Source organism: Echinops telfairi, unplaced genomic scaffold (genome assembly GCF_000313985.2).
Source record: "Echinops telfairi isolate 266 unplaced genomic scaffold, ASM31398v2 ScPeMD7_7424;HRSCAF=8462, whole genome shotgun sequence".
NCBI lineage: Eukaryota > Metazoa > Chordata > Mammalia > Afrosoricida > Tenrecidae > Echinops > Echinops telfairi.
In genome coordinates this window covers 15,694,885-15,704,280 of record NW_022111324.1, presented here as the reverse complement: position 1 = coordinate 15,704,280, position 9,396 = coordinate 15,694,885, and positions in this window count along the sequence as shown.

Sequence of the window (9,396 nt, the reverse complement as noted above, 5' to 3'; positions counted from 1 at the left end):
TACTGATTTTGGCAGGGGACTTAGGGTGGTGGCAGGTTTCCAACTAGGTGCTGTTCTGAGTAGGTTGTCTCCGGACACTCGTGCGCCCTCTGAGGAAAGTCCTGGGCTTTGCTCAGTGTCGCGTGGGTGGCTCACACAGATTTCCAAGCTGCCCATGGAAAGGCCGTCCCATTTCCAGACAGAGGCACCATGCCCCTGAGGCCGCCCTGATGTGCCCTCGACGGGCCAGGAGAGGAAGCACAGTCACAGAGCATGCGCTGCGTGGGGAAGAAGGCCCCGTGCCCCTGAGGAGCATTTTCCAGAAGTAGGCTCACAGTGGTTTAAAAATATATCCTTCCTTCAAAGTGAGTGAGGCAAGGGTGAGGAAAAATAACGCTTAAACCGCAGGGCATGTGGTCCGTCAACACTTGTTATTGGGGCAAACGAATAAAAACACATCCCAAAGCGGGAGGTGTTTTGTTGTTCTCAGGTGCTTGATCATGGAACTATACCAGTCCTTCCCTTCTGCTGTCTAACTAGCTTTCAAGAAACTGTTGCACGATCTCCTTGGGTTTTGTTTCCCCCCAGGATGCTCATCATTTTCCTTTGTTGCTGATCATTTCTATCTGAAGTGGCAGACTTTCAAGGTCTTTGATCTGATGGTCCAGTTAGAGATACTGAGCCCTGCCTCTCCGTGTCTAGTAATGTGGATGCTTGAGATAGCAAATATTTAGGGTAGACGATAAATCCCCCTTGGTGTGGCTTACTAGGAAGAACACTTAAGGAGTGCTGTGTGTGTGTGTGTGCTGAGTTCCCTGGCCAGGGGTGTGTGTGTGTGTGTGTGTGTGTGTGTGTGCAAATGATTTGTACTCAACCACTAACCTTAAAGATTGGCAGTTCAAGCCCACCTAATGGTGCTGTAGAAGAAATGCCTGGCTGCCTGCTTCTGTAGAGGTTGCAGCCAAGAAAGCCCTGCTTTGTGGGCTGAGTTCGGCATGTGCTGGGCTCAGCAACCGGTTTGGTTTGGTTTCCTTTGGTGTATGTGCTGGGCATTGCCATGAATGCTCTGCTTACATCCTCTCGTTTACCCTGCATGTTGGCTCAGCACAATAGGTACTACTCTTATCCCTGTTGTATCAAAGAGGAAGCTGAGGCCTCTGCCAAGAGCTACTGGCTCTTCCCTGGATTCCACAACACTGTCTTACCAAAAAAGTCTCCTGGGACGAAGAAGAGGTCATTCCATTCCACACGAGTCTATGGTCCACTTTAGTGGATCGACGGGTCAAGAGGTCATCTGAGTACAGTGGAAGAAGTACAATGATAGGCAAAGCAGCAGGGACCCAGCAACGAGCGCTTCGCTCGGCTCTGGGAGAGGAGATCTAAGTCTTTTTTTTGGATAAACCTTTGTTACCCTGGATCAGATTTGACTCTGACACCCGCCTCAGTCACCCTATGTTTGCATCGGCCTACCCCCAGTGCACAGTATCGGGCAGATAGTAGGTGGTCATAAAATATTGCTTATTAAACATGTACACTTCATGGAAGGGAATCTCAGCCCTTCTTCCACTGCGGTGGGACTCCAGTGCCCGTAGCCCATATATCCACTCAGAGGCTTTTTCAAAACAGACTGTGGCCCAGAGACCCAGGACCACAGCGAAGGGAAGGACATGAATGTGGCTTTGTTTCTAGTCTCGCATGGCTCTGAGCAGGTGAGAGACAGAGGAGAGGGGAAGGAGGTGGCGAGAGGCACAGAGGCCTGGGAAAGGGCACTGTGTGGAGGTCTCCCCAAGCCCACGTGACCAGAGCATTGCATGGTACCCTCAAACAACCACCACCACAACACATTCATTGCCATCGAGTCGAATCTGACTCATGAGGACCTGCCCCTGTGAGTTTCAAAGATCATAACTCTTTTTTTCATGTCTCAATCTGTTTATTAGTCAAATAGTTGGATTCAGTTCCATTTTTCTTTGCTTTTTGTTTTGTTTTCTTTTTTTAAAATTTTATTTATTTATTTATTTTTAAAATCATTTTATGAGGGGCTCATACAACTCATCACAATCCATACACCCATCAATTGTGTAAAGCACATTTGTACATTCATTGCCCTCATCATTCTCAAAACATTTTCTCTCCACTTACACCCCTGGCATTAGGTCCAGGACCAGTGGTGTGAGTGGTGAAACAGGGAGGGTAGAGGGAGAGTGGGTGGGAAAGAAGGAACCGATTATAAGGAACTACATGTGACCTCCTCCCTGGGGGACGGACAACAGAAAAGTGGGTGAAGAGAGATGTCGGACAGGGCAAGCTATGACAAAATAACAATTTCATAACTCTTTACAGCTGTAGAAAGCCTCATCTTTCCCCATTGCAGCAGCTCCTGGTTTTGAACTGCAGACCTTTCAGTTTGCAATTCAACTTGTAACCACTATGCCACCAGAGCTCTCATCCTAGAGAAAAGGTAAAATGAACTGGCCAGCCACTTTCCAAAGCTCCTTTCTCCACTTTATTTCAAGGTCTTGTTGTTGCTTCAAGGTATCTATCCTAGGGGATGGCGTCCCAGTAGCTGCAGCATTCACCTCAGCCAAAAAGTGCCGGAAGAGCCCGAAGGCACCCTGGTTAAGCGTTTCACGGTTGGAGGCCACCGGAGGCTCGAGGGAGATCTACTTCCGTAAAGACTCCAACCGTCAAGACCCTCTAGGGCAGTTCTGCTCCATTCTTCAGGGTCAATAGGCGTCAGAGTCAATGCACGAACAAAGGGTTTGGTTTGGTTTGGTTTAGCATGTGCAAGACCCAGTAGCTCCATGGGGCAGTCTCGTGACTGGGGAATTCTCATCCCTGTCTCCCCACCCGTGACATCTTGGTTTTGGGACTCACTCTGTTAGCTTTGGCTCCTCTGCAGAAAGAAGTGATGTGAAAGCCGCTCAGGCAGCTGGGCAGTCATGCTGTAGGATGCAGAAGCGCCTAAACATGGCTCCGGCTACATTTTTTCTGCACACATTCTTCAACCACCTCTCGGTGCCTGACAAGATGTTTAGGGGCTGTGAGGAATTTTTTAAAAACCGGGGCTACAGATCCCGCCCTCAGGGAGGCTGCAAGACATCCCTGTGCGTCCCACCCCTCCCAGTAAGAGTTGGGAGAAAACAGGCTGATCTCTGGAATTAGAATCTTGCCAGGAATCTCTGCATGCAAGGGCTGCCCTCTAGTCTCCCACCGCCCAGGCGCTGGCCATCACTGACCCCTGCTTCGTCCCTGCTCAGCTGCCTCTCCAGATGTCTGGCCAACTGGCCTGAGCCATAAACAGCTGTTGATGGCTGCACCCCTGACTGCCCGTGCTCCACCCAACCCAAGACCTTACCCCGACCCTCACTTACCCAGCTGTTCCCTGGCCCTGCAGAGCCGTGCAAGGCAGGGGTAGATGTCAAGTCTCTTGGTGCTGAGGGTGAACGTGGACACCTGCCTCAGTTGAGGGGACGCAGCAATTGCATGTTGTTGCTGTTAGCTGCCCTCGAGGCAACACCCAGCTCTTGGCAACCTCATGCACATGCAACAAAATGCACGCTCGCTGGCCCTGCACATCCCATCAGCAGTTGCAGATTGGACGCTGCTGGTCCACAGGGTTTACTTGGGAGGAGAGTGCCAGGTCTTTCTTCCCATCCATCTTCATCTGGAAGCTCTGCTGAAACTTCTTCAACCTCAGGACAACACCCAACCCTCACTCACAGATGTGCATGGGGTGCATTTGCCAGGAATTGAACCCAGGACTCCTATGTGGAAGGCGAGATTGCCCCCACTGAATCATCCCTGTCCCCACACTCAGTCACAGATGCCTAACGCTGGCTCTTTTCTAGCCCCCAAGACCTTAACCAGTCAGATCAGTCAGTCAATCAACAAGCATTTGCTGAGTATCTCATACGTGCCAGTGCCACACCAGACCCTGGGAGGACACGCAGGAGCGCTCACGAACAGCTCACTGTCTCGTGAGAAAGCAGCTGCGTGGGCTGTGATCACTTCACCTCCCTGTGAAGGAGTGGTAGAGAGAGCGATAGACAGACTTCATCGGCAGACAGACTTCAGGACTCAAGGTTTGCTCCTTGGGCAAATAATTTCACTCGATTTTCCTAAAGCTTGTGCTCAGTGTTGGCAGTGTTGCCACACAGGTGGGGTGTGTGTGTGTGTGTGTGTGTGTGTGTGTGTGTGTGTGTGTGTGTGTGAGAGAGAGAGAGAGAGGATTGAAACCCCTTTGAATTTGATCCAGCCAGTTGGGCTGACTTTCTTCAGGGGTTGTAACCGTGGATTTGAAATCGGGAGGGTCACCACATTTTAAGATACACCGGAGGCACTGCAAAAAGTTCACTGTCAAAAACCCCACTGTCTTTTCCTCCCTGAGGGATGCCATGTATTTGGGAATGTACGGGCAGGAAAATACACGGTGCACTTGTGTTTCCGTAACACGGTAATCTGCCTTCATGGGCAATCATGGAGAACGTCCTTGGGCCCAGCATGCCCTCGGCCCTTCCCCCAGCCCACTGTTCCTGGTCAGGAGGTGCACCAGAGAGAAGCGTTTCCTGCTTGTAGCCCTCCTCAGCCATGACCTTGAGGACCCCACCCCCACTCAGCGGGGCAGCTCACCCCAGGAAAAGGCCTGAGGCAGCGTGAGTGGGCTGTGGGGTGTGGGTGAGTCAGAATGAGAGGCTGGCCTGGCCATTTCCTGCGCCTCCTTGGTTGGGCTCTTTGCTTGACCCTGCTGTGCTGTCTTGGGTCGCCTGGCATCCCCTGGCATTGCCCTCCTCTAGGCTTTTCAATACCCTGCTGACTCAGCACAAATTCTCCAGCCACCCCCTCCCGAGAGTCCCCTTACCAGGGACAGCATGCTCTTCTGTTGGACTTCCCTTGGGGGCACTTATCTTTTTTTTTTTTTAACGTTTTCTTAAAAGATCCATTTATTGGGGGCTCTTACAACTCTTATTACCATCCATACATCAGTTGTATCAAACGCATTTGTGCATATGCGGCTTTCATTCTTTTCTAGACATTTCCCTTCCATTGGAGCCTTTGGAATCAGCTCTTTTCCCTCCCTTCACCCCAACTGCAGGACCCCTGGATAGATTATAAATTATCATTATTTTCATATCTAACACTGACGCTGTCTCCTTTCCCCCATGGTTTCTGTTGTTCTTTCCTCTGGATGGGGGGTGTGGTTATGTGTCAATCATTGTGATCCATTACCCCTTCCTCCCCTCCTCTTCCCCCTCCCCCTGTGCTTCTGGCATCTCTATTCCCACTCCTCTTCCTGGAGTCCATGTGTTGTGAGCTCTTGTTTCTTATCCATACCTGTGTACATGCTCTGGTCTAGTCCAGAGGGACAAGCAGCACTGGGGTGGGGGGTGAGGAAGCCTCAAGGAACCAGAGGACTATTGTGTGTTCCATCAGTGTTTTACTGCACCCTGGTTGACTCATCCCTTCCCTGTGACACCTCTGCGGTGGGATGTTTCATTGTCTCCAGATGGGCTTTGGGTTTGTTCTGACCCCCTCGTCCTCAACAATACCTTTTTGTTTGTTTGTTTGTTTGTTTGTTTGTTATGGGTCTTCTGATGCCTGTTACCCAGTCCCGAGGGTACCTCATGATCACACCAGCTGGCGTCCTTCCACGTGGGCTTGTTGCTTCACTGCTGAAGGCCGCTTGTTTCACTTCAAGCCTTTAAGACCCCAAACACTATATATTTTAATAGCTGGGCACCATCTGCTTTCTTCACCACATTTGCTTATGCACCGTTTTGTCTTCAGCAATCGTGGGGCACTTATCTTGCCAAGCCTTATACTACTTCTATGCTCATCCATTTCCATGACAATAGAGACGAAAATCCTTTGAGTTTACAGACTATATTGGTAGCTCTATCTGTGGTCCTCTACACAGACATTGGCAGACTCTCTCCTTCTCTCCAGGTAGCATTGTCCGAGAAAGCCTAGAAGAGAGAGGCGTTCCTCCTGCCCTTAGTAAAGACTCTGTAAACGTGAACTGAACTGTCTGGTCTGATGTTGAACTGCAGAGGACTGGACGGCAGCCCTGGGCTTCCTCAGCCACAGTTGTGTGAACAACCCAAGGTCCAGGAAGGAAGGAAAGAGCTGGCAAAGGGAGTTCCTTACACACAAAAAAAGATATTCTTTGCAATTATAATTGCAAGGTAGAAAGATACACACACACACACACACACACACACACACACACACACACACTTTACTCAGTGTGCTTCACACAGGAAGTTACCGAAAGAAACAGTGTCACCACATCAACACTGAAACGTCAGGAGCGCACCCACACACAGGCTTTCCAGCACGGGCGTGGTGTCACTTTCAAATGATGTGCTATGCATGTCCAGTAAAGCACCCCACGAGACGTAGGCCGGTCTCCATTCAAGGCCAATGGTCCCTGCTGGTCAGGATGGGCTCTTGACTGTTTGTTTCACCTTCCTGGCACTGACCTCCTCACTGGCCTTTCCAGAGTAGCAGTGGCCAATAGAAACCTGCAGGAAGTGCCTGAAGAATAGCTGGCATCAGAGCACACTGCCAGGTGGAAAGTGCCTCTTCTCCAAGCCCAGAGGTTGGCATTCCAACTGGTGGTTTGGGTTTGTCTTTTTCCCGTTGAGTTCCTTCCGCTCCCTGACCACAATGCCATGCTGGAGCAAGCCTGGGGTATTTAGGATTGGCCTGGGGCTGCACATGGCTGTTTATTAGGTGTGAGACCCTGGGCAAGTAAGTTGAGAGCAGTAATCCTTCCTTTCCCCCCACCTATTAAAATGCTTATTTGTTTACTCAGCAAATGGTTTCCAAGGGCAAGATAGGTTTCAGAAGTTGGGGATGCAGTGATAGGAGTGAATCCTTCTCGGGAAGAAGGAAGGATGATGAAGGCAATTGCCCCGAGCAAGCCCAGGGCTGTGCTAACTGTACAGCCATTGGGAGGGGAGCAAAGGAGAGGCTGTAAACTTGAGTGGAATCGAGGAAAGCTTCTCAAGGAGAATGGCATTTCAAGCAAGGCTTCACCCTTTTGCGGCTGAATTGTTTTCGCTTTGAACTTTTTGACAGGCTATGCCTTCCGAAATGGAAAGCCTTTTGATGATAAAAAAAAATAGTTTTGAGGGGATGTGATTTGGCTTTTCATCCAATCCAGTGGGGCCACTTATGTTCTCAGAGGGCTCTGCAGCTGGGGTTGGTGGGATCTGGCCCATTTCTTCAAAGTCACAGTGGTATAGGACCCAACCAGATGGTTGTATGCATTAAAAGTGGGATGGCAGCTTCCCACTAAACTCCAGAGATGGAAAATGTACTTGCGGCCTGTATGTCCCTTGGGTCACAAAAGGGTTAAAGGACAAATGGCCACCAGACGACAACGTGGTGGCCGTGGGTGGAGCTGGGGTTGGGGAGAGCTGTGGGTTCCAGACAGAACAACTTGTCTGAGGCTCTAAAAGCAAGAGGGAAACGGCAGCTCTCCCAGAGTCTGAGGAACGGCCGGAAGCAAGGCTTTTTAAACTGTAAAGAGACAACCAGAAGCAATTGGTTACCATCCATTCTTCTCTTAGTGTGTCTTCTTAGGAATCTGTGTAGCCAAAAGTACCGCACCGGGAAGCCAGACACTAGCCCGCGGTCTCCCCTGGGCCAGGGGCCAGCGTTCTAAATTTGAGTAGATGCTGGTTGTTGCTGCTGTTCGGTTTCTTCATCTGTTAAATAGGGCGAGACAGGAAACCTCTCCCCGCCCCACACGACAGTGGATTGAATGCAGACGCGTCTGCAAGAGCATTTAAAAAATTAAAAGGATTTATGTCTGCAGGGTCTGTGATCAGATTTTCCCCATCCATCACTAAACAGCCCGTGCGGTGTCAGTGGAAGGAGGCACGGAGTCATGGCATCAGTGTGTGCAAGCCCCTGCCCCCTCCGCAGGCCCCACTCCCAAGAGAGTGCAAAATGCATGGCCGTTTCTTCCTGGTTGGTTTGGTGATATTTCATTTCAACTTCATAGTCAGATTTTATCTGAGGAAGAAAGTAGGTGATTAATAAGGTTTTTCTGGGAGTTTTTAGTTGTTCTCTCTCTCTCTCTCTCTCTCTCTCTCTCTCTCTGTCTCCCTCTCTATCTCTTGTAATATCTGTGATTACTGAACCTAGCTGGTTAGGGCAGATTGCCAAAGAGCCCAGGGGTAAGGTTTCATCCTGTATAATCCCCAATTCTGGCAAAGACATACTTTCAGTCATGAGCACCGTCAGAAAAGAGCAGGGGGCTGCTGGGACACTGGTGATGTCGGACCCTGCTGCTCACCAGCTTTGGAGAAGTCCTAGGGCCCATTGCACCAAACCAATGTTAGGCCTGCAATCCCAGTGCCTAGACTGCCTAGATACCATGAAGGTGAGTCTGACCCCAGGTCCCAGGTGGCCCTAGACATGTTGGAGCAGAACTGTCCTTGGTCGGGCCTTTCAGAAGTATGTCACTGGGCCTTCCTTCCCAAGTACCTTTGGGCAGACTAGAACTACCAGTCTTTAGGTTAGGAATTGAGTGTGTCAGCCATTTGTGTGACATGGGAATGCCTAGACCTGCAGAACCCTCTGCAGTCTCACCACTTGCCTGCAGCGCCTGTGTCCCTCCATCTCATCGAGAGCCTTCTTCTCTACCTCTGCCCGTCCCCACATCTTAGCCAGCATGTTGTCTTCCTCCAGGGACTGGTCTCTCCTGATGCCATGTCTGTAACAAGTAGGTGAGACTATGGCTTGTGTCAGGCACACCTGAGTCCTCAGAGCACCATCCCTGCTTTTCAATACTCTAAAGAGCTCTCGTGCAGTAGATTGATGTAAGCCAATACGTCAGTTGATCTCTTGACTGCTGTTCCATAGCATTGACGGCGGATTCAAGCTTGATGTAATCCTTGGCAATGTCCACCTTTTCTCCATTTATCAAAATGTTACCCATGAGTCCAGCTGGGAGCATTTTGGTTTTCTTCACATGGAGCTGTAATCCGTACTGAAGGCTGCAATCCTTGATCTTCATCAGCAAGTGCTTCAAGCCCTCCTCTCTTTCAGCAAGCAAGGTGGTGTCATCCGCATCTCACAGGTTGTTAATAAGCCTTCCTCCAATCCTGATGCCACATTCTTCTTCATATAATCCAGGTTTTCTGAGTATTTGCTCAACATACAGGTTGAATAAGTATTGTGACAAGATGACCACCCTGGCGCACACTTTTCTTGATTTTAAACACGCAGTATTTCTTTGTTCTGTTTGCACAACTGCCTCTTAATCCAGGTACAGGTTCCTCATGAGCACAATGAAGTATTCTGGAATTCCCATTTTTCTCAAGGCTCTGCATAGTTTGTTATGGTTCGCAGAACCCAATGATTTGGCACAGTCAATGAAACACAAGTAAACATCTTTCTGGT